This window comes from Neopsephotus bourkii, unplaced genomic scaffold (genome assembly GCF_033783945.1).
Source record: "Neopsephotus bourkii isolate Nb327-2 ecotype Australia unplaced genomic scaffold, CSIRO-AGI_Nbou_v1 NB_1189, whole genome shotgun sequence".
In the NCBI taxonomy this organism is placed as follows: Eukaryota; Metazoa; Chordata; class Aves; order Psittaciformes; family Psittacidae; genus Neopsephotus; species Neopsephotus bourkii.
Genome location: NW_026901674.1, coordinates 4171363 through 4197988, shown reverse-complemented (window position 1 = coordinate 4197988; position 26626 = coordinate 4171363). Strand labels below are relative to the sequence as shown.

At 38.5% G+C, this 26626-nt stretch overlaps 1 long non-coding RNA gene across 1 annotated transcript; it reads left to right on the top strand.

Annotated features, from left to right (window-relative positions):
• The first annotated feature begins 115 nt into the window (after positions 1 to 115).
• On the top strand, positions 116 to 26626 carry LOC133218131 (uncharacterized). The gene is made up of 3 exons (XR_009727061.1): positions 116 to 212; positions 1352 to 1478; positions 25234 to 26626. It is a non-coding gene; the product is annotated as an uncharacterized LOC133218131 (long non-coding RNA).

Sequence of the window (26626 nt, the reverse complement as noted above, 5' to 3'; positions counted from 1 at the left end):
TTCAAGACTGATTTTCCCAAAGCTTTGGGTTTGGGATGGTTTGAAAAAATTAGATGTGATACTTAACAGTACGCAGAATCCTATTCTTTTCTCATTAAATGTTGTCTTGCTTATTTTTAGTTTACAGAGAGCTGGTTTCCAATAGGTGAATGTAGTTTAAATGATGAAGACATCATCTGTATCATCCCTTATCTCTTAACAGCTCATCATTTGTAAGTACCCAATATATTTTCTTCATCTTTTCTTTTTTTTCCTCTTCAAAACTGCACAGCTTTGGTCTGTTTCTTTTTTTGCCACGGAAATGAATGTTTTGATAAAGGCCCAGTAAATCAGTACTGAGTACTCTGAATTCTAAATTTAGTGTTCTCTACATTCTTAGTATATCTAGTTACATATATTTCAAAGTGTCAGAAAACCCCAATCGCATATTTTCTATATATTGGACTGTGTGTACACAGCAGAAGTCTATCTGATGTGGATTTCTGTTTTGTTTTGGGTTTTTTTTAAGGTTTGCACCTTTCTTGCTGCCCACTGTTTTATTATGGATAACTATCAGTGAAATTGTTTCTTCTAGCCCGACTGTTTTGGTATATGAATCAAAACCAGTCTGGTTTGCATCAGGCTCTTGATGAAACTCAGAAATACTAAAACTGGTTGGCCTGTCCATTTAGGGTCCCAAATTGAATCCAGTGCTGTAGATAAGAATCCCAAAGAGTGGATGCCTCTTTTAAGTTGCAGGCAGTACTTGGCAAATGAAGTATTATTTCCTGAGAGTGCTATGGATTTCTTCATTACCTGGCTGCTGCATTTTGCAGATGGTTGGATCAGCAGCAAGATCTATGCAGCTGTATGTAGCTGGCATATGTGAATGTGTAATTTTTGCATTTGTGAGTTAACCATCAGCAAGAAATAGTTTTTATCAGCAATGGGATAGGGAAGATTCAAGTATAAAGTTAACCTTGCGGTTCACACTTCTTTTTCTACACATCCAGTGTCAAGTTCTGTTTCGTGTTGGAAAGCTGGATTGCCTCTCCTATGGTCCTATCCTACACTCAAATTGCCACCTTCTTCATACTAATTCTTGAAATAATGTTTATGAGAATGCAGAGGGATACAGTATGTCTTCTAAGTAACTGAAACATGCAGTAAATGAGTCAGAAGTGGAAAGAGTGAGATGACAGTGGTGCTGAGACAGTGAACTCCTATGTAATTTGTTTAAATTGTGTTGGGTAGTGACAGGTTTCTGTTTAAACATGACTCAATCTGACTTTCTCCAAAACTCAAATGAGATTGTACAGAGAATTTTAGGTTTTTTTTTTTAATGATCTTTAATTTCCTTTTATTTTTCCAGCTTGAGACTCTGATAAGTAAAGCAAATCAAAAGCACAAATTGCCAGCGCCTGGGATTTTCTGCTTTGTTATATAGCAACATACTATGTGATGAAGAAATAAGATCTAGATATACAGCAGCCCTCCTGGTAAGTATGCACTTAAAGCTATTTGTATGTCTGAGATGCTCTGCAAGACATAAATTTCTCCCTTTAAGGTAGTGTCAATTTGTGTCTTAAAAGACAAAATTCAAAAGCAGAAATAATTTTGGAAAGGGATTTGAATGCCTGAGGAATAAGGACAAAATTTTCCTGCAAGGTTCAGTTCCCAAGAATGGTGTGTCTAATAAATAGGATCCTTCATAGGGCTTGCAGACTATTAACACATGATTAGCCAAAAATGTTGATCAGCTGTAGGAGCTCATAGAACAGAAAAATGGTTTGCCTTTACAGCAGTGGTATTCATACTGATGTTTATTCATCCGAGCACTCTATAGATATTTCATATTTAAAATGGGCAAAATATAAACAGAAAGAAACGGTAGAGGAAAAAAACAATTACCTGTGCAAAAGCCCATGCATTGGAATAAAAAGAATTATCCACAGTAGTTACTTTTGGAAGCCATGTATACTATATTTTATCTTCCTGAAAGATACAAATGTACTTGAGATTGAAATATTTAAAAACATGCTAGAACCAAGATGGATTAGGGAGAAATAATATCTTTAACAGTCTTCTTTACTGAATAATCCACTCCCCTTTACCATATACTTGGTTTCCACTCATTCACATAGGAAATGTTTGGAGATGGTTGTTAAACTCAATCCTGCCCTGTACATTATTATTGCAGGACTGTACTATTTGGTATACTAATCTCAATAATGCGTATGTATATATTTTCTTAAACTTCCAGAGTCATGTTTCTAGGCATTTGAAGCAGAGATCCCATAGGATTATCTAAATCTGACATTTATCTGGGTAAAAGCGAACACATAAAGTGTCATAGCTAATCACATGTTTTTTATACATTTGCTTGGAAAAGAATGAGTACTGGAATTGACACACTAACAAATAATACATAATCTGTACATGTGAAGTAATCTTTACTGCTTTGTTACTTCTTACGTATGCGACATGCACCACGCACAAATACAGCTTGTTATCCTTGTAGTTAAGAATCATGATGTTTACTGTAAGTGGCACGGTAAGTAAATCATCACTGAAAACTTGACTTGGAAGAAACTACCTGTTTAAGATACCAAGGCATGCTGTTATATTTTTAGTCGTGTGATTTTGAAGTACAAATCTGTGGCGAAGCTCTTTCCTTAGTCACATAAAATATGGAAGATTAGTAGTTACTCTGCTATGCTAAACATAGTAAAATAATAATTTTCTTTCCATTTCTTTTATTTCACTTTATTTTTGAAAAATTTGAAGCATGAGATTACATGTGAGCTCAAACCACCAAAAACCTTATTTTACACACCTTTATAAAATCTGAAGTGTGAAAGGAACTCAGGAGTTCATCTAGTCCATCTTCTTTGATGCAAAGGAAGCTTTACTTATGTCTTCACTTTACTGTATCTTCTTACTGTCCTTAATAGTCAAAAGATTTCCCTTAATGCTAAACTGAAATCATTTGGACTGACAGCTGAAGCTATTCCCCTCTCTACCCAGCTAGCACCAGAAAGCATTCTCCAGCATTCTTGTTACTGAGACAAAATCCAAACACAAATGTATTTGGAAATATGTTTGCTTTTTCACTTACTATAAAAATCAGATTCTGACCTGAAACACCCCATGCAAATTTTGGCTGGAAAAAATACAAACCATAAGCAGAGATGAAAAATATCGAGATCTATTTCTTCCCCTATTTGTGTGCAAGATACATGAGACTATAGAATAATAAATACAACACTGTGTCAGACACAGTTCAGTAGGTATTCTAGTCAGATATTCTTCAAGTGCTGCAAGATAACCAAAACGAGTGTTAAAATAACCCTTACCTTGCTTGTGCCTAGAGAATCCCAACTGCATGTGCTATTAGTGTATAGCTATCATAAAAATAAATGAGCCAGTCTACATTTTCAGGTTAATCTTCAATTTTGTAATTGAATCAGTAATTACTATAAGTTAATATAATTAGGTGCTAACACTTAATTGAGAATTATTTATTCAGGAATCTTCACTATTGTAACCTTTTTTATAGCTCTAAATCATTCTGAGTAATATACTGCATCAAATAAGCTTAGCCGGAAATTGAATGGACATTACTTGGGATCTTGCAGTTTAAGATTTTTAAGCTACTTTTTATCACTAAGTTTCTTGCTAAAAAAAAAGAGAAGAAACAGTTTTTTTTGGCAGTCTTCCTAATTCTGGCTGTAGCTGAAGTGCCACCTGAGCATTTTCAAATGGCTCAGCCAAATTATATTGGATAAACTACTCTTTCCAGTGGTTGTTGATGAAGGTCCCAAGAAGAAACTTTACTTCAAAGAGATTGAGTCTCTCTCAGGCTAACTAAAATAAGCAAACTGTGATCAGTATCTGTGTATTTATACCTTTAGCCTCATATCCAAACATGAATTCATAATGTGTTTGTTTCAGAGAAAATGAAACTTTATATCATAGTGCATAGGTGCCATGGCTAATACACCCGAAAACAATGAGGTTTTCATCTCTCTTGCTTGGATTAAATTAATCCCTGCTAGTAACTTCCTAAAGATGCACCAGTTAGTCTCTGTGGCTTTCTCTTTGTTATCTGTGCCTGAGTATAGGCTCACTTTTTCTGTACCAGATGGTTTGAACAAGTTGCATTTCTTCTATGCTCTTGAATTTTCTTGAGTTTGCATCATCCCCCTCTCTGTGTTCTGCACTGGTTGGCTCACCAAAGCATAAATCAACACGTAGCCTGTGAGGTCACTTAGGGGAGTTTGGATTTGAGTGTGAGCAGGAGTCTAGAGCTAACATGACAATATATGAAGACAATATGTCTAACTCTTTTAGCTAATACTTAATGTGCAAAAGTAAAGGAAATATGGAATACTCACCTTTTGACCTCAGTCCTACTATAAATCAGGTCAATTTGGTAGAAGGAAGTATGATAGAGCTTAGAAGGCAACTTGCGTATTAGATCTATATTTTACCTTGCTGATTCAGTGTATTCCAGACCAAGGTGTGTCTTGGTGAGCAGTTTTCAAAATGGTGTGAGTGTTAAGCTGTCTGACTCCAAGGAAAGTCAATATTAGTTGTGCTGTTAGATGTCTGCTTCCCACTTTATAAAGTAACAGTGAAGTGCAGTAGGTTCAACAGAAGTTCAGAAATACTTTGATAAATCTATCAGAGGAAAGAAATATTGAAATCTGTGTACTGTCTGTTTGCCTTTTTTCTTGAAATATAAATTAATTATGACTATATAAAAACCTTTTACCATAGCTAATTAATCAGAATCTCTTCATAAACTATGTGTCGACAGCACTGTATGTCTAATTATCTTTTTCACTTCAGAATTGTGCAGCTGAATAATGAAGAAAACATTACCTGATGAATTCTTTTATTTTATGATGATATCTCCAGAGACAGAAAAGACAGAGCGGCTTAAATGCCATCTTAAATTACATCTTGGCCTTGGCAAGCTTTCAGCTGGTTTTGATTTGCATGGAAACCATTTTTGTAAGACTCATATTCTCCGAGAAACAGAACTTAAAGCTATAACTAGAATAAATTATCTATAGCTATTTAGGGCTCTATTAAATCTAGATGCTAGGCACCCTTTTCACATGCAGAATGCAATGGAACAGCTTTTAATACCCTGTCAACCTGTTCTGTGAGAAGTCGATTGGGCAGGGAAGGTTTGATTTGGCTGGGTTTATTAAAATATCTTTCCCCTCCTTACACCATCATGAACCACTCAGCCTAATTTAAAGCAGGCAAATTCACCAATCTGTCTTGCATGTCTATAGAAACAGCTTTTATTTTTCAAAGTGATGACATCTACCCATAACTGTTGGCATGCAAGCTCAAGACACAGTTACTCATACGCTGCTGATAGGGGATTGTTCTTTATGTGATATACCAATATAGGGAGCACATTTGTGGATTAGGTGCATCCATGCCTCCTTCCTTTGATTGCACCATCCTCTCTATAGCTAGTTAAGACTTTCCCCTAGGACACAGGGAGAGGTCAAATCAACTACAGCTAGACTGCGCATCTCATTAGTCTACCTTTTGTTATGCCTTTATAATTCAGACTATGTCCACCTCCAGCACCACTGTAGAATGTTAAGTATTGTCACACCACATAGGGGTTCATAAGAATGCCTTAGTACAGAAAAAATATGGTCACTTCTAGTCTTATTAATTATTTAGATCAGAGCTTAATTTGGTCTAATGTCTGAATTCAGTGCTTGTTTAGTGTGGTGCAGACCAGCTGGAACCAAGGGAGCTTCTTTGAGTGTGTACTGGTGGGAAAAAGGAAGACAGTTATAAATATCTTAAAAGCAAATACTCATCATATTTGAATGAAAGACTTCAAAAAACTTAAAAAGAGCATTGCTCTCCATTTCGCCTGCTGTGCTTCCTGGAAATATTGATCTAGATCATGTTGTCAGACGTGCTTTAAAAATAGGAATGTCTTGTCTAAGCATTGGATTCCATCTGCCAAGTCTCTGGGGATCCCTGCAAGGTTATTGGGAAAAGTTGCTATAATACAGAATGTTTTTTTTCTTGAAGTGCATAGAGAAAAATAACCCTGAGACAAGACTAATTCTAGCTCTGACATACTGGCACTCATGTGTATGTATGTATGTGAAAAGACTATAAACACCGAAATAGAGACAATCATATAACTTCTGTACATCCTAATGAGCAATCTGAAAATGCATACTTTAAGTTCAGATTTAGAGCGTGTTAGAGAGTCAGCTAGTCTGACCTCCGTGGTTAATGAATTCCATGAGGAGCGAGCAAACACTAAAAATGCCCTGTAGCTCAATGTCTTCAGCCAAAAAGAACTAATCCAATTGACTGAGACCAAAGAAAACGACTGGGGATGTATGGTTCCAGAATGTCTCTGAGGTATTCAAACCCAAGTCAATTTAAGGACTTGTAAGTTAATAACTAGGACTTTACACATAATCCTGTACTTTACAGGTAGCCAGAGAAGGTTTTTTACAACCAGGGTAATGTGATTTTCATGCATGGTGTCAGTCAAAATTTCAGCAGCTGAGTTCCAGACTAACTGAAGTTTCTTCATCAGTGCAATAGTAAGACCTACAGAATACTGACATGGAATTGCATTAGCTAGTTCTGGAGTGGACGCAGGCACACAAACTTGTATCAGCAAGAACCATGTTTTTTTCTCTGTGTTTTGAAACAGGAAGGAATAAACCACTCAGTAACTAACTGACTATGAATACTACAGTATATGACAGGCTCAATTATTACCTGCAATTTTATCATAAAATCTCACCAATCAATTATGGGAAACCAGTATATTTTGTCTCTTGAAACTATAAAGGTTGGGAGTCTGTATTAGAACAAGCTAATGGCATTTTTCAGTATGCGTGTTAGTTGTAGTAGACACGTATTGATGGAGAGGGTGGAAAATGGTTTTCTGACACAAAAATATCTGTGATAAAGGTTTGTTTTTTTTTCCTTTTCATGTTCAAATAAGTTTAACTGTTATTTCCAGACACTGAATTCCTGCCTTAGAACTGACGGAGCGAAGGATACCGTTTTCGTCTTCAGTGGCTGCTGTTGTAATGATGAGCTGTTTGTACCTTAGCAGATGATAAATAGATACATAGACATTTAAGCATAGAGCCACCTGAGTTCATCTTTATACTTGCCTTGGCAGATGAAACTTGCTTTTCAATAGCTATCCTCAGATATATTGCTGAAAGTTAAGATATGAGAATCAATCATTAGGGATGAAAGCGCTGGGTATTTATAGGAGAAAGGGTTATTAAAAGAAGATCAGCAATGGTTTTACCAAGAATAAATCCTGTCAGACAGAATACGACTGAGTTCTTTGAAGGAATGACAAAAGAAATAAATGATGGGAACGTGGTGGACATAATTTATGTAGACTTCAGTCAGGGGTGTAGCCAGCAATTTGAAGTTTGTACACATCCTGGCTGATCCCTTGCCCCCTGCCTGCAGTATCCCCATAATCTCGCACAGCAGACAGGATATTGCGTATGATCACTAATGCAGCAGGCACACATAGATGTAGATTTGTATCGCAGCTATGCTTTCAGAGTCCAGAAAAAAAAATAAAACGCTGGCCCCAGGAAAAGCCAGATTGTATTTTGTGTGTGCTGCTTCAGCTGAGAGGTTTAGAAGATGTCTTTGGTAAGGCGAAGCCAGAAGTACAGGTATCAGCATTATAAAGGCAGAATGCCTCAGTCAATTAGAAATGCATTTCTGTTGGATGTTTCGTAATATGTCTTCTGATGTCTTCCCTCTTGTTATTTGCAGACTGACAATCAAATCTTAATTTGGGGAATTTATAATTTATTTCTGAGTTTTGAAGAGTTTAGGAACTCTTCCCCCTCTAGTTCCTCCTTCCAGCACCAAGTCCATAGTATGGTTCCCTGTTTCCAAAAGTTTCCTCCACTACAATTGCATCATCTTATGTCAAATGCAGATGTTTTCACTGTTTTTTGCAAGTATTGCTGATTCAGTGATTCAGAAAACCTTCTTTCAGCTTTTGTCCTGCCTTCCCTGAAAAATTGAGTGGTCATTAGACAGGATTTCAACTACCATCCCAATGCTGTTTCCTAAAGCACAGCCAGTTTTTGTATCACATCCATTGATGGTAGACTATATGGTGGTCACTTAACTGTAGCCTTTTCTGATTGTACCTGTAAAGAATCTACTCTTCTTCAATTTGTCTCATATAATCTATGATATATTACTGGGTGTTAGTACCTTCAATAATGCCATGCTCCTAACTCATTTCTATTCTTCTGCATGTAATTAACTAGACATCATTCTTCCATGTTTACCTACATCTTAAAATTATGCTTTGCCTTACATTTTTCCCAATTTCTCTGGCTAATTTAGTCTTTTAATCATTATTTCTTCATAATAATAATATTGCAGCTAAGCTTGAATTAAATCTGTGGCTTTGAAGAACCACACACAATTTGAATTAAGTTTCCGATCTGAACTTTGCAGATGAACTACAATAGGATACTGAGTCCTGAAACTTTGCATCTGTGTTTCCATATTAAAGCTCATCTGAATTTCTGACCAGTATCTGCATTAGGTACATATTTTCTCTAGAGAATTATTTGCAACTGAAGCAAAGGTGAATAGATTTGTTTAAAGCTAGAGGTAGATTTTTAAAGTCTGGGTCTTTACTACTCATCTTATGCTTTTAAGATTCTGTCACTTGGAATATGATTGAATATAAATACAGAGTACACTGGTTGGTTTGGCAATATATAATATGCACAAGATCTAGTCATTCTTTCCTCAGGTGCCCAACCGCATGTGCTTTTGACCACAGAGGAGCTGTATCCTTTTGGGGGTAATTTGAACCTAGCATAAGAAATACTTTACTTACAAGACCTCGGTCTGTCCTCTAACATTTGCTTGACTTAGACCTTTTGTCTAGAACTTCAGGTTGTGTAAAAAAATCATCTTTTTTTTCCTCACAGCATTGTGAGATATGAGAGATTGGAACAATACAAGGAAAGTGGCATAAAAATTGTTGCCTTTTCTTATTGTAGCATCATTATCTGTTTGTCTCTTCTCATTGCTACTAATGCTCACCACTAGGCAGACAGGGAGATCTGTTCAAGTACGGATGTATTCATGTCCTCTAAGAAGTGGTGAACCAGATTACCACAAGGAGTGCAAATGTTCGACAGATTATTACTAGCTGTATGCTTGCTTACAAGAGTCAGACCAATCTGTTTTCTTCTCTGTCCTATGTAGGTTCAAATAGCAGGTGAATTGTTCTTTGTATCTTATTATGTAGTCTTCCCTGAATGGCATTGTAATGATATATGGTGGTCTCTCCACCTGAATTCAAGCATCGACATGTAGTGAATGTCTGAACTGAATAACAGCAGCTAGGATTTTGTTGTATGTTCATCCTTCTACCAGTGCTATCCTTCAGGGTGTCATTATCAAAGTAGAGCATACTTCCCAACCTCAAACAGTGCGAGTCTTGTGGAAAAAAAATATCAAGCAGCAAGATATATGAAATTCTCATTGAATTAATGGGCCTCTTTGATTTTTTGCCCAGGAGAATACAAAAATCAAGAATTTTTTAAGCCAAAAAAATCTGGCATCCCCTGGGTAAAATACGAGAGTTGAGAAGTATGACATAAGCATTAGTAGCCTTTGTGCCTCTTGATAGCTCTGCTGAATCTCCAAAGACTCTAAAAGTTGATTTGTCAGCTTAACATTAGCTTCATCCTTAGCTGCAGCAGTAGCTGTTGTTTTCACCTTTATCAGCAGAAATGGTACAGCTGCTGGAGGGACTGATGTGGTAAATCTTTTTGTGACACCATTTTGTTTTTGCCACTATCTCTAATTGGTTTGCTTGTGCACTCTGCATCCCAAGCTAGATAGGCTTCATCACACTTTAATTAGAAAAGAGCTATTTTAAAGTTACAGAGTTGACTAATTTTATTCATCAAGTCTCTAAGGGTCACGTTTTCAAACTGGACCACTTAAAAATGCCACTGGTGATGTTTTGCACAGGCTGCATTCACAATGCTACATTATAAGCATCTTAATTTGACACATTCACAAAAATGAATTAAGTCTGCAACCTCAAGCAAAACACTATTGTTTTTTGTGTCAGAAGTTAACTGGGGCTGGTTAATATTTGCTCCTATCTTTTGCTGTGCTTACTGTGTATAGCTTCCATCTATTTGATCAAGTGTGGATCCCCAGTATTGAGTGGTTAGATGGAAAATTATTCTTTGGCATGACTCCCTCTTTCTCCTTTTTTATTTCCTAATCACATTGACTGAAATAAATATATTGGTTTGCAAAATAAGGCCAGGCATGTATCTCAACACACTGTAGAAATAAGGGTGGCCACACAAGGATCGTGAAGAATTCTAGGGCAAACTAGGGCTGTATCAAATGCCAAACGGTAAAGCTGGTGGTACTGAACTTCCTGGACATCCACATCCTCATTTGTGAGCCAATGTGTATGGGAGGGAAAGAGGGACACGATCAGAGGGATCACCTGAAGTGAACTGCACACTTGCTCAGGGGAGTCTTGCAATGCCCATGTCTTGTGGGACTCCAGGACAGTCACTGTTACCTCTCACCTGCAAATCACTTTCTGGCTTCATTGTAGTCAGAAATATTTCTTGCTACAGTGTGATCCAGTTGATCATTGGCTTCCTCAGGCATATGCAGTGTTGCAGCTTCAGACATTTCCCCAAGCAGCCTCTGTGTGAGAAGTGATTTTCAGTTTGGTCAAGTGTATTAGGATTTGTATTGTTCTGGGTCCTGATTTAGGGGTCTCTGATGCAGACTGTTCATTCTGTGTTTAGCTTAATTTTTCTGCCAAATAAAATCCATTTCCATTATACAATCTAGGACCATTGTAGTCTGGGAGGGAGCTCTGGATCGGTATTCCAGGTAGGTGGTGGGGCACAAAGAGCCACATCGCGTATGAAAAACAGACCTTGCATATTCAGGTGTGTTGAATGCTTTCTTCCCAGAAGCATAGCTGCCTTGCATTTCACTTGTCTCAGGTACAATAATAGAGCTAGCACAGGCAGCCTATAATCTAGTTTGGAAGAGAAAGCTTGCCAGCCAAATATTCCCAGGGCTAGTATAAGGTGGTGGTGGTAGGAAACCACTGCTGACATGCTCAAAACAGTGAGGGTTCTGTGATCTACCTGCAACAAGAGAAGGCAGCTCTTTATTAGTCCTTCTGTGTTAATCTAGAACTGCAACATTAAATTGCCCTTTGATTTTTAAAGCCTTCGATTTGTTTGTTTCTTTGGTGCAAAGAAACTTCTTAAGCAACAGTTAACATAATCTCTTTTTCTTATTACAGTTTTAGATGCTATCAGTCACAGAATCTTCATGTATAAGGATAGAGAGTGGAGCAGGAAATCTATCCTCACTTGATAATCAGCGAAGAGGGATTCACCTTGATTAGATGCAGAGTTGTGCCACATCATATTTCCCATCTCTCTTTGTAAGGCTTAGTGTTAACAGAATCTGGAGCATCATGATGTATTCAAGCAATTTGGATGGCATTTAAGGCATTGGTTTGTTTGTTTGTTCTGAGGGTGTTTATGCAGTATAGCTGAAGGTGCATCTCTACTACATCCCGTTATGCTAAAATGTTTTTTAGACGCACACAAAAAAATCTGCAGTTTATAGTAAGATATGGTTTGGAACACTTGGCCTTCTGTATTGACAACATCAATATGCTGCAACATAGGAGACAGTGAAATTTTGTGATGGCATTTTAATTATATTTCATCTATTAATCTCATTTCAAGTGTGCAATGCAGGCCGACCTCTACTGTTGCTTCACTAGTTTTCTTTCTTTCATACTATTATATTTATGATGAACAGCAAAGCAAAAACAAGGTATTCATTGCAGGGCTATTGAGAGCACTGCCAGGCTGAACTGGGGTTTTGCATTCTCACTGTACAGCCAACTGTAAGCCAATTTTAAAGCTAGATCTAAGATTGTATGCATGTGTGGAAGAATTGGCTTAAACCAGAACTATCTACTGTGCTGAAATTTTGGTGTTTCTAGGTTCATTTTATCAGACTGATTTTGTTACAGAAACAATTAGGAAATCATTTTTTAGACCAAACAAGTGTTTTCTGTGGTGTAGTTTAACACTGAACTGGTCTTTCCTTCATAATATACTGCAGTGATTCATAAGTATAATTCAGTTTCAAATTCATCCAAAAACCCCAACAATCCCAAACCTTTTCCAGTTATTTCAGAGGGATTTTCCACCTGATGGATATATTTCAGTCTGGCTTTATAAGAAAATGATAATGTTTTGATTCTCAGGTAAAGAGTACTTATTTTTTTAACTTTTTAACTGTAGTGCAATAAAAAAAAAACAAAACTTTTTTTAACTTTTTAACTGTAGTGCAATACTTCCAGGATTACAGCCTGGGAGAAAACGTGAGACATGAATGCCAGTTGTTTTTCCTGGATTCTTTTCCAGTGTTGCCTACATCTATATCCCACTGTGTATTGAACTGCATGTTTTCTTCTGAGCTCTTCCTTTGCTTCCTTGTTCTTTCAGGAAGTTGCATGCAATGCGGAAGGATAGGCTGCCAGGAAAGTTAGATTGGAGAATGCTAATATGTCATGCAGATATCTGGATTAATGTACATGTGGATAAAGTGATTCAATTTCGGACCTGTTTGGAAGAGGCAAACAAGTCTGTGACAGGACACTTCCGTCTGCCAAAAAGCCAGCGGTAGTGAAGACTTGGATGATGCTCAAAGGAAAATCAAACCCAAAAGAGGATTACACAGACCTTCCCAGCCTCTGAAATTGGTTTGGTCTATGCATCACATGCATGTTTCTCTTGTTTCTTCTGTTCAGACTTCTATGTGACAACTTCACTAGTGATTTTGGAATTTATGTAGTGTTGGGCCATGGCAACATACTACTTAAAACTGATTAGCTTTTGAAGATCTGTTTTATGGTCAGAATTGCTCAATAAACAAAAACAGTCAGATGAACTTCTTGTTTATTCTGCGTATGCATTACTTCTATTTTATTCTCTGAGATCTAATTGTAGCAGGTGATTGAGGTGTATTTAAAAGGTTATAAGAAACTTATGGCCAATGTGCTGGGCTTGAGGGCTGACTAGGTTGAATTGAAGCACAAATTGCTTATGGTTTTATGCACAGTAATGACGGATTACAAAGTAGGTTATTTTATCAACCTCTTTGGACCAAGAGATTGATGTAGAGGAACAGAAGACAGCCACCCAAATTCTCATTTTTACCCAGTGGCAAAGTATTTCGTTCAGTAATCAACCCTGTACACTGTAGTCTGGAGTTCTACCTACGGCATGTCCTAATGTCCTCAGATATAAATCTGAACAATAAAAGGTAGTAAAGCAGTTTAAAAACCTACACATCTTTGAAAATCTAGGTCCTGAAGCCTTAAACAAGTATGGTTTATAAATGTAAATTCCAAATATTAAGCATAAAGAAAGTTTGTATTCTGAGATACATGTGCTTCCAGGAATATGTCACCGTGGTCAGCATAGCGATAGTAATTGGTCTGGGACTGCTGTCATCTGTCATTTCCAAACCAACAAGGATTCAGGGCTCGTGAACCTTCATTAGCTGACAGTGATAGGTGTATGGGCAGGCATGCAGTACACTGCTGAGAAGCTCTTCCCAAGGTACAGCTTTCCCATTGAGAAGGGGAAGGGAAGAGTACACCAATGGTGCTGGAAGAGGAATAAAAATGAATTTTAAATATTTTATTATGCTAGATGTTTATGTTTGTCATAAACTTTTGATACAATATTATACTTACATATGTGTATAGGTGTGTGCACATGAACAGGTACATATTTATCTTGTATATATTAATTACTTGTGACTTGACTGATATGGAAATAGTGGCAATGTGTATTAAACAAACACTGATATTTCTGAAGAGTAAACTTCATAGATTATAACAGAAGTCTCTGAGAAACAGCAAGTCCCCTGTCTTGCATTTCTTTCAGGCACCTATGCTGCCCTTGGGTTATAGTTACGGAACGGGAGTTGAAGCTTCCACCCATTTCTAAACAATATTTTGTATTTTCCCTTTCAACCACAGCCTTTCTTACACACCCTGAAGAAATAATATATATATATATAATGTAAATTGAGGAAAGCCATCTTTAAAAAAATTCTTCCTAATTGAATTTAGTCTTAGCAAAAGCCCAAACCAGCCCAAAAGCACATATCAACAGCACATCTTGAACTGGTTCTAATTTCCATTGAAATTAACATCTGGAGGTATAGAAATACTTTGACTGAATCTGGCCACGTACTGATGCTGTGGTTTCCTATGTTAGAACATTCCATTCTTACTCTCCTTTCAGCCATGCAGTGTAGCGCCTTGTATTCAGATGCAAGCTACATGATCAGAAAGCAATCCATATTGTTGGTGACATGTGAGATACAGCTCTATGTAATGTATTTAAATAACCATTGATTTCTGAGTTTTGGAGATAATTCCTCACTAAAATTCTGTAACCTGAAAAAAAAGATTCTTCTGCTACCTGATAAAAAGTATTTTGTAGCAGAAAAAGAATCTTTATTAAAATCTGATTTGTGTATTTTGGAAATACAACTGCATCTGCTTAAGAAAGGAATCTTAGCAATTTTTATCCATAATCAAAATGCTAAAAAATATTTTTTCTCATCCTGTCTTTTAGCTTTCTTTGAAGTCACAATATTAAACCTCCTTAAAAATATTTATGTGTATTTAGTTAACAAAAGCTCCTGTAAGTTGAATCCATGCTGGCAAAAGGTTCAGGTAAGCTCTCTATATAAGCTTACAGACAATTGTGTAAATCTTCAGCCATTAAAGAGAAAGGAGAAAAAAGCCATCCTCATTACACTGCTGTCATTTACTCTTCATCTCCTGTCCTCTTTAGCAGCATTAAGATGGGATGTAAATTTCCCAGTTAATGCTGTTAGAAAATGGATGGTTCAAGAAGGGCAGGAATTAGAGATCAGTATTAGGTGCAGATAAGCTCCTTTTCCTCCGCAGTGGCGGCTGTTTAACATTCATGGGAAAATCATCATCAAACAGCGTTATCACAGCTCTGTTGATGGCTGAGGAACTTCATCACTATGATAATTTTTTTTTTATAGCTGTGAGCCAAAAAGCTCCCTTTTATTTCTGCTGTCTATAACTGCGATAGAAGCTTGTTTGTATGGGTAGGGTATTGCAAACTCATAGCTCTTCAGCCAGGTTTGATTTCTTTCCACCATCACTTCCCCCCTCAACCCCTTGTGTACATTGCACTAAACACTAATGCTGATAAAAAAACAGAGTGCTCAAACGATCCTTCAAAGGATAACTGATATTTTTATGATCAGTAATTCAAAGTTTGACAAGTGATGCCATTCTGTAATGAAACTGTCATCCATTTTGTTGTGAGTAAAGGGTAGAGACTATAAAGCAAGCAGGCAGGGAGGAAGTGAGTATCTAATGTCACATTAACTTCACAAGGAGACGATTTAAGTATCACAACACAACAATTCTATTTTTGTGGTGCAAGCCACTTTCTTTGCCTTTTTCATCATTAGATGAAGAGGTTCACAGTCTGTGACATCTTGACATCTTTTTATCACCTCCAGCCCGAAAGGAGAGCTGTTCTTTTCTGTATTTCCTTGAATCTCTTCTAACTTCAAGGTATGTTAGTTCCTCTGTGGGTATTTTGTCACAAGGTACAATGTCCAGTTTTAAACTCATCACATTTGTGTCAGGACCCATCTCTAAATGATATTTCTACCACATGTTTGGCCATCTTCAAATATATCTGAGATGCAGATTGTGGTCGTTCTTTGCCTTGTACTTGGGAGGAGGGCAGATACACGGTTCCAGACTGTATGCATTCTTCCAAGGGAGATAAGGTGCTATTCAAGGAAATTTTTAAACTTATTAAGGTTCTCAGCTTATGCTTCTCTGCAGCTTTGACCTCATTTTTTGTAGTTTATCTCCTCTATGACATTTCTCATTTTGAATGTAGCTGGAAAACATTGTACTAAACAGCAATTTTGTAGCCTCCGCAGCACCGCCTGATAATTTAGATATTTCCACTTTGAATTCAGTATTGATTTGATTACTTAGGTAATTTACTTTTGACACAAGCTCATTCCTTGTCTTTTCCTGAGCAGGGACTTCCAATCGTGCCATGTTGGGCTGAACTATGTTTGGAGTATAGAGATAAGGACTTTTGTCTACTCGGGACTCAGCTTAGGCCACCAAACTCATTTCCCATAAGAGGAAGGTCTGAATACAGTCAAGAACCTAAGGTGAAAGGCTGGTGCTTTGTAATTTAAATATTACCATATAAACCTAGGTTTAAAGCAGATACTGTGTGGTTGGGGCAATATAGAGTTATTTTGAGTGGAATTTCCAGGCACGCTTCCCTAAAGAAGAAAGGGGCCCAAGAAGCTCCCAGAGCTGCTGGCTTGCAAAGATCTCAGTTGTCCCAGGGTAATTCCTTGCTTCTGGACCAGGCTGTCCAGATCCTTCCCAGCTTCACTGTCACCATCAGGAATGGTGACAGGAGAGCCTTCCCTGGCTGTCCTCAGTGTCACGAGGCTGCTGATGGAGCAGGGATTTAAGGAGACCACACAACAACGCAAGCCTTCCTTTGCTGAGCTTCAGATCAAGGGAGCTCTTCAACCATGGTCACAATGGGGTAGTGATCCTGGGAATGATTATACTCTTGCATGAAACCATTGTACTTCTTCATGACAAAATGAGGGTGTAATAAAATAAAAAGGCATTCTAGTCCAGATTGCCACTAGGACGAGAAGTTTATAGCTACTGCAGGAATTCAGCTATGGCAACTGTACTCTGCGTAACAGGCTCAGAGACTGGAGGTGACTTAGTTTTTCCTCAGAGGGAAAATCTGCTTCTTCTTCTAAGTTTCTGAGCGCTGTGGTCACAGTAATATCAAAAGTCTTTTTTCAGGAACCATCACAGGTTTTGCAAAGGTGGATTTGTGTCGTTTGGATTTGAGGGGATTTGTTTGTTTTAGCAGGAAAGTAAAAATTATTGCAGGAACTTATTGTCAAGGTCTGTTTTGGAGCTGTTCTGCCACTATTACATGCTTCTCCTCCCTATTCCTTGCTTTTCTGAGCAGGTAACCCCATCTAGCTTCATCAGCAAGGAGTAGAGAAGAATAGATCTTTTAATTCTTGTACTGCTGAACTGGATGGGATTTTATCTTGCAGTAGCCATACAATTTTGTTTCTGTGATGAAAGGGGGGGAAGCTTATGTTACCATAACATTGACCTTAAGATATTGTAGTGGTGTTAAAAAGATGCATGTCTTCTAGCCCTTTTCAGACTCTGTAAAGCCTGTGAAATGGACAAATATATTGGGGTGTTTCAGTATTGCTTCAGGGGGGCTTCATGACCCATTTAAATGTCCGGGGTTATATACAGTTTTTCCTAGGACATCACAGTTTCTTATATGGTTCATTTTAAAATAACTTGACTAAAAAAAATAATGCCTTGGGTTCCCAAGAACAAAAGACAATGATTGTAATTTGCCTCTGCCCTTTAGCAAAGCAATCAGCAATTTTAAAGTATTTTACAGTCATCCATCTAGCTATCTATTCATCTCGTAATACCCTTACTTTTTCTTGGAAATATTCAAATTTATTAACCTTTTCGTAACTGGCAACCATTAAAATGCTTTTATTGTATTAACAAAGAGGAAACTTGCATCTGTAAGTCTTTGTGTGCTAATGTCATGGTTTTCTTCCTTTTCTGTAGACAAAAGTTGCCAAATTGTTGCCAGTTTCTAGCTGTAATGCCTTAGCTTCAACACTGGCAGGATGGTAGGTATTACCTGGCTTACAGTATAGTTAATACTGAGGTAACTGTAGATCTATTAACCTGCAGCAAAATTGCCTCTTTATTTGAAATCACATTAGTCTCATTCAGAAGGGTCTGGAATTCAAAAGTGAGATTGTTAGCTGCCTGAGCCTGTTATAGCAGTGCAAGGAGACGCAAGGCCATTGGGGATGCCTCACTGAGCTCCACTAGAATGGTAAAAAAGATCACAGAATCCTAGAATGTTTTCAGTTGGAAGGGATCTTAAAGTCTTGTTCCAACCCCCTTGCCATGGGGAGGGACACCTTCCCCTAGACCAGGTTGCTCAAAGCCCCGTCTAACCTGCCCTTGGATGGGAGGATCTTTGGTTGTGTGAAGGCTGAGGTAGGCATTCCATGCCTTATCATGTACTAGTTTTGTCTTGGTTACTTAAGAAGTCTTGAGCAATAATAGAGTACATATTCATCTGTATTCATAGAAATGGACTCTGTATATCCCTTGTAAGCAAGGAATTTCTTGAAATTCAAATTCATCATTCTGTATTTTATGAAGTATCATGCAAAGATATGTAAGCAAAGTCTGTACAACCTAACTCGAATACTGACAGCAACACACCTACATCAGTAAATTGCTTTGCTGCCTGATTATCCCTGGGCTAGCTCAATCCAGCAACCTCATGTAGACTTAACCAACAGTCTTACCTTGGTGGTTGGTAAAATCTAGCACTTCTGTTTTGAAGAGGAAGATGCTTTGCCTCAGCTATTTGTTCCACACATACTACAAACCCATTGCCTGCTGTTGGCCATGTTGAGTGGGCCAGGCTGTATCTGAAGGAATGATTTAAATATGAATGGGCTCCTGGTTGTATAAACTATAAAACTAGACACTGATCAGAGTTTTGTAGAGGGCATAACCACGAGAAGTTGGGTTGTGATGGCTGCTGTGAATATGGACCAGTCTTAGATGGAAACAGTAGGACTGTTTTGAGTAAGTAGATGCTAAGATCTGATCACGACTGGCAACAGCTCATGTGAGTTCCAGGAAGGCATCAAAGTTTAATCTTAACTCATTTACTGCCTGCTTGATTCCTTGTGAAAGTTTCTGACTCCATCAAGGCAGTTTTCTGGGCAGAATTTTGTAGGACGTGGGCTCACCTGAGCTGACATTGCCCAATGAGGGTATTTAGGGATTCCGCAGTGTCACAGCACCCTGAGACTCTTCTTGCTCTGGTCCTTTTGCAGGCATAAACTCCTTTTTGCCAGGCATGATTATTTATCAGCAGAGTTTACATTTGCTAATCTTTGTGGCTAGAATCTGTGCTGCAGCCTGTGGACCTCTATGTGTTTGTTCATGCTTTATTTGTGCAGTAGGGCTGTAAAGGTGCAGCACTGCTGAGCTTTGCACTCTAGCACCTCTGATAGTCCTCAGCCACTGTATTCTGCAGGGGCAGGGACTATGTGTCATCTTGTCTCATTGGCTCTGTATATACTGGAATAACCAGAAACTAAGCAACTTTCGGACATTTATCTGTAACCTTTAATAATTTTCTATGCATATCCATTCATTCCTTTGTTATATTATCAATATTCTGCAGTGCCACTGGTTTTAATAAGAAGCCTTTTCACTGGTTTTCTTTGTTCTCGTCATCTAATCTCCTAATGGAAGTTTCTAATTAAATTCCTAGAGCCATTTTCAAACTGTGTTTTGAATAACAAAGTCTTGCAAATGCTCAAAGTGTATCTCTCCCCTCTGACTTGGATGCCCTACCTTCCAAGTAGCTGATGCAGGTCACTGTGGAGAAGTGTTGTTTAGAACCAATCTCAGCTGAATGAGAGGCATGTAAAGGGCATGTTCCCTACACAGGAAATAATGCAGCAAGTTTAAGTCTTCCAGGATCTCACTCATAGTCTTAATGAGCACTGGACTGATGAGGAAGGAATATCATGTGTTCATGGAGGAAGGAGCATTCTCCTGATGGAGCTGGTGCTCCACAGAAGCTGAGAAACCAGGCTCACCAGTGAAATTTATTGCTTCTCTATCCAAACCCCTCTCATTTGGGTTTGAACTTTACCCACTGGGAGCAGCTAAGGGTTGAATTACTGTAATTAGTATCTCATCAGCATTCTTCAGCAACTGCTGAAGCAGAGAGACAAAAAGTGGAAAGAAAAAGAAACGTCAGAATCAGCTCATAAATATGATGAATATGAAAGGCTGTTTGTCTGACTGATCCTTTTATTAATCCCAGGAAATAATATAACTGGCATGTGCCATCACTTCCAGATGGATCAGAGGAATCTTGCGAGCAAAAGGTATTTCTCAATCTCCGTGCCTGCAGGTGGTTCCCAGAAATCTCTGCAGACAGACCTGGTCATCCTCTGGCATGCAGCTAAATGTTCTCTGACTGCAGACTTGATGCGAAAGCCTAGCCAAAGCTGCCACTTTCTCCCCTTACTCTCAAGCACTGTTATGTTCCTGCTTCTGCACACCTGCAGAGGATATTGTTTTGGCCAGAATAAGATGAGCACAGGTGGTAACATAATGCACATTGCAGCTAGATTTAACACCTGTTGCCCATCGGGTTTAGGAGTTTTAATCTGGTTTATTCATGTTTTTGGCACTTTGGTTTTCTGCTTTCTTTTATATTAAAAAAAAAGCAGTTTAATAAGTGGACAAAGCAGCAGCAGATTTATGTAGAGGTGGTGCAGATTTGTCATCGGGGCCTGCTCACAGAGGGGCTGTGTTTCTGAAGTGGTTGTTTTCTGTTTTTGCAAAAGCATATATGCATAAATGAAAGGGTTGGTACATTTTAAACCTGTAAAATTCAGGTTTTTACCTTAGAGCTAATACCCAAGTCAGCTATGGGCATCTTACCTGGCAGTCACAATCCAGGATGGATTCCAAGCGGAGTTCATTTTAGGGGTTAGATAGGCTCGATTTTAAACACTTCTGCCTTTCCCCTGTCTATGGGATGACAAAGTAGAAGTTGCAATGCCTGATACCCATGGTGTAGGCAGCACAAGTTTATGTGTTTCTGTGTCATGTCATCTATGGACTGGTTCCAGGTTTGCTGCTCCTGGTAACGGGTTAAAACTTACACAGGGGAAGTTTAGATTGGATATAAGGAAGAAGTTCTTTACTGTGAGGGTGGTGAGGCACTGGAATGGGTTGCCCAGGGAAGCTGTGAATGCTCCATCCCTGGCAGTGTTCAAGGCCAGGTTGGACAGAGCCCTGGGTGATATGGTTTAGTGTGAGGTGTCCCTGCCCATGGCAGGGGGGCTGGAACTGGATGATCTTAAGGTCCTTTCCAACCCTAAATATTCTATGATTCTATGATTATTGCAAGCATAGAACAGTTTCTGTGTTGAAATTAGATCCCATGTAAAAAGAGGAAAGGCTTTCATTATATGAGCAGTGCTCAGTACATAGAAATGCCAAGATTCCTATCCCTCAACACTGGCCGCAGAGGCATCTGTCCAGCACAGCATTTTAGCAGCTATGCTTTTAATTTTTCTATTTAACAGTACAATAGAGTCTTTAAACATGAGGTTTATGAGCTACCAGGAAAAAAAAAAGAAAAACCTTATGGCAAAAGTAGTTGGAAAGGGTGTCAATCTAATGGTCTTTTGAATTCCATTTAACTCCATTCACAGCACTCTTTCACAGTCATCTGAAACAAACTCTGTTTAGTCACAAACATTTTTTTCTGGACTTAGAAATTGTATTCCCAGGCTGTTCTAGGCTAAAACTTTGCAAATGTGGTATTTTTTTTCTTTTGAAAAGTGAAGACAGACAGAAAGCTTTCAGTTTTCCAGAATGTTTGTGAATAAATTCCCTTACCTTTTTCCCCAAATAAAAAGAGCGGTTATCTCCGTGGAGGAGTCTCTCCACTACAGAAAACTGAGTGCCTTATCGTCGATGTAGATTTCAGGACAGACAGTGCATTGCCTGTAAACTTGGAGCTCAGATGACCGATGGAAACCAGATAGAGTGTGCCGATCACTGCAGAGAGATTAGGCTCTGTAATTTGCATCTCGTCTCCCAGTGATGTTTGCTCCGTTTTTACCTTCACGTTTACCTGGGCTTTGGACACAGGCAATTGAAGGCTGAACTTACATGAACTTTCTTGTTTCAAGTGGAGTATTTCTGTTTAGCTGGATTTTAGTTCTGCATCTAACAAAATACAAACACTTCAGGGAAAGTGTGTCAACTTCCTGCTCCCTCAAAATTCACCATAGAGCTTTCTGTCCGGTGCAGCACCCAAGCAGTTATGCTTTTACGTTCCTGTATTTAACAATCTGAAGTATCAATTTGAGGATTCTAAACCATGTTTCTGGTTTAGAAACAAAATTAGCTCCTCTTTCCCAAAGTCCTAGGACATTTTCTAGCTGGATAAGCCTGTTCCCCTTGAGAGACAGGCAGGATGGGGCTTAGGGCCCTTCTTAAGGGGGCACACACCCCAGGCACTGCGAAGGCAGGTTGACATTAACTAGCCTGCACAAATATTTGCTTGCATCTTTGCCATTTTCCAGTTCTGTCTCTCTTGTTGACTCTCCTTTGTCCCTGCCTATCATGTTTCTCTCCTGGCTGTCACTATTAGTATGTAATCTTTCTGTTCTGTGTTCTCAACTAAAGCACATTTGTTGTTCATTATCTGAAAGACGCTTTATTAATAGACATAAATAACATTGCTAATGCCTTACACATAACTATACTGTCACAGCGGTTCATATGAGGTGACCACCATGCAATATAGCACATTCTGTCCATAGCCAACAGCTGTTATTTCTGACCATTACAAGGCCAGTGTGCAGACAGCCTCACCCAGGCTGAAGACTTCATTTGATAAGTTCTATGTGTAAAGATTGTTAGGAGTGGAAGAGGAGAAGGTCGAAGGAGGGACAGCAATGGAACACTGGCTTTCCTTACTTTCCCATAGTTCTAACCAGAGTATTGTGAAATTCCATTGGATAGGAGACGATGTCTTTTACCCTGTGTAAATGGTACTGGGTGTTTGTGGCATTGCACATGTCAACCGAGTATTGCTTGAAATGCTTAAAAAACTCAGGGATGGTAGAAGTAGGATGCTTACAAGTGCGTGCTCTAAACACAGGTTTCTGGAAATTTGACTAAGATCATGTTGAGGAGTTTGACTATTTTCCTATTCATCTTCCACGGAAAAGGTTTTATCTCAAACAGTTCTGTTTGTAACTTGAAGGCATTCACCACCACTGGGACTTAAACCTTATCCTACTAAGGAGGATACCAGAGGAAACTGGTTTGAGCTAATTGACCTTATGATCTTATGATGGATCTTAGAATCCATTTCTAACTGTGTCTTTAGAGGAAGGTGCAAAAATCATCAGGAACAACTGCTTAGAAAGGAAGTAATTTTATCACCCTTGTCTTGGGGTTCTGTGTAGTCCAGAGCTGAGCCATTGAGTACTTTCCCGTACACTGTGGAAAGAATCCGTCCTGGTGCTCATATAAGCTCTCCGGCACTACAAACAGCTCAAACCTTAAGCCTTTTTTTTTTAGTAGCAATTAATGAGAGTTGTGATCTAGAAATTAAAATGGTAATGAGCTTTTAGCATAATGAAAAGAGCTTGTAAATGCAAGAAAAAGCATTTGTGGGTCTCCAAGTCACATTACTCCCCAAATACAAAAGCAGATGTTAGCTTTGCCTGGAAAGAGCCATATTGACTCATTTCATTTTGCACAAATCTGTTTAAGCACCCATAACCCTTATGTCATACAGAAAGATGATGCACTCATGTTTCCAGCCTCATAGTCTAGTGTTCTCCTTATCAATAGCTTTGTTAATTTGGGGCTGATAAATCTGCATGCTTATTTTAGCTTGGTTATTTTTTTCTTTGTTTGCACGTGCTTTAATATCTTTTAAAATGTACCAGTATGGAGTGATGTACAGTGGATGATTTAGGAGCCAAATAAACAGCTAATGCAGTTTATAAATACCTAATGCAGTTTAAACCTGTACAAAATAATGTTGGTTTTTTTTTTTGTATGACTCAAATGGTACTTTGAACAATTTATGTGAAATTCAACATAATTGCTCTAAACTAAAAGTGCAAGTATATTGTTTTGATCTTTGCCTCTCTCGGTGAATGCTAACACAAGCAATACCATTTTGAGCAGAGGATGAAACTCACTTTTTATGAGTAACCCAGTTGCTTCTTTTTGATGACTGTGACACTTCGCAACTCTTGCAAGTACCCAAGTATAACAATGAAGCTTCTTTCTGTGTCAAAGACACCTAAGAACATACCAGAGTTTGGAAGGCTTTTAAGCTTGCCCTGATAAGCAATTCATGAATATTGTAGCTAGAGTGTGCTCCTCACTGTTAACTGAATTGATAAGTTGAATAGATGTCCAGTTTTTGCATCTGAATTGAAAGTAAATTTCATTTGTGGGGGAAGAAGGAAGAAAGCATCACTCAGAAAAAGAGGCTTTGGTTTTGAAACAATTTTCTTTCTTTTAACGTGTTCAGAACATTCATCTATTTGAAGTCCGTCTCTCAAATATAACAGGTTTTATCTCAGAGGCAAGAAAAAACATGGCATTTTAAGAAAACATAAAAACTGAACAACCAAAACAAAATGTATTTTAAACTGTTTCCAAGTGTTTTGAGTTGTTTCGGTGTAGGCGGTACCTACATTTGGGGTCTAATGCAGAGTCAGGGATATTTACTGTATATCTTTTTTTTCTGATTTTGTTTTATGAGCATAATTTGGACCTACCTCATTAAGCAAACATATATTCTCACAAACGTTCCTTTTGCATTTCATGGCTGTAGCTTATCACTATTCATATTCATTGGCTCACTACTCTATTGGCTTCTTCAAAAGTTGGAAAAGTTTGGATAAAAGGAAAACTCTTGCTCTTACCAAACAACTTTGAGTAACTCAGTGAGAGCTGTCAGAGGTGTTGGTATAAGGAAAATGCCCAATTTGCATTATATAGAATCATAGAATAGTTAGGGATGGAAAGGACCTTACGATCATCCTGTTCCAGACCCCTACCATGGGCAGGGACACCTCACATTAAACCATATCACCCAAGGCTCTGTCCAACCTGGCCTTGAACACCACCAGGGATGGAGCATTCACAGCCTCCCTGGGCAACCCATTCCAGTGCCTCACCAACCTCACAGTAAAGAACTTCTTCCTTATATCCAATCTAAACTTCCCCTGTTTCAGTTTGAACCCATTACCCCTTGTCCTATCACTACAGCCCCTAATGAATAGTCCCTCCCCAGCATCCCTATAGCCCTCTTCAGATACTGGAAGGCTGCTAGGAGGTCTAAGGGATTTTGGGAATTAATTTCTTTTCAGCTTTGAAAATCCTACCTTGAAGACTCAATCTCACAACTCAGTATGAGGAGGAGGAAGAAGGTCACAAATTGCCATGTCCAGAATATGGGTGGTACTTATAGCATTGGAGTGGTCAATGGATGTTGGAATAGATCTCTCAAAATTGCCCTGTTCCTGAAGCCACTGAAACAAATGCTTAGCAGGCACCTGGGAGACTTAACAGCACAGCAGGGTATTGTGTTCCTAAACCCTTGACTCAGACCAGTCACCTAATGAATGTGGGGCTTTATCCTCCCTATCTAATGCAATTGTGGATGTGCTCATAAATAGCTACTTCTTAAATGTACTGGACGTGGATGGCTCTCCTGCTAACCTATACATGGAAGTTATCTCTGTAACTTGAAGTTATGTATTTTGTGATCTACCTAATGAGTAAAAGTGACCCTTAGGCCCTTGCCTGTACTGCAGTCCTGCCAATGAGAAGCTACTTGTGAGAATAAGGTTTTCAGGAGGGGAATGGGGGGATAAAGATTAACTCTTCCAAACGGCTTTACAAAAGAGATACAGTGCACCATATTATCTAACAGCGCTCTGCCTTTTCACTCAGGGAGACAGACATTAAGGTGCATTAGTCCTATCGTTTGTGTGTCTGTAAATATCAATAAAGTATGTTATTTGGCTTTCACATTTACACAATGAAGGAGGAGGACTATCTTTTTCAGGAAATTTCACAGAGCCATTCACAAACAAAAGCTCAGTAATTTAATCTTTCAAAAGCTCAATAATGCTAAGTTCAAAATTGCAGGTTTTAAACTAATGTACCTGATAAGTAATGATGACAGAATTTAAAAGGTCCATTATTTGGTAATCTAATATTCCCAATCCCAGTTATCTGTCAAAGAGAATACTCTCCCTTAAACAGTGCTAATGTGTTCACATCTACATTAATCTCTTCGGGAGAAAAGAAGCATTCTTTACGGGCTTTATCTGTTTCCAAATGTCTGACTCCACAAGGAGCCATTTCGCACTGCTGATGAGGCTATGTAAATGACTCAAATGTCTTTGTATGATAGGTGCGATTTCGTACGGATACACGTGATACCGTATTACTGAGAGGCACTCCCTGGCCAGCCAGCCCTCAGTGTTCATTTACAGGCTGTGCCTACTGCTTTTGAATCCTCTGCTGCTTCTCCACTCCAAAACAAACATCGTGCTTACAGGTTTGCTCCTCACCTGCTTTTCTGGCATGATACACTGCTTTTCGGAGCAGCACAACTCCCTTCTGTTGTGTCATCTCCCATCAGTACTCCAAAGAGTGTGATATCGATATGACAAGATTCACAACGTGAGAGCTTGAATGAATTGTGCCTCTTCTTTCTGGGAAATTCTATAGGATAATATACAAAGAGTTAGG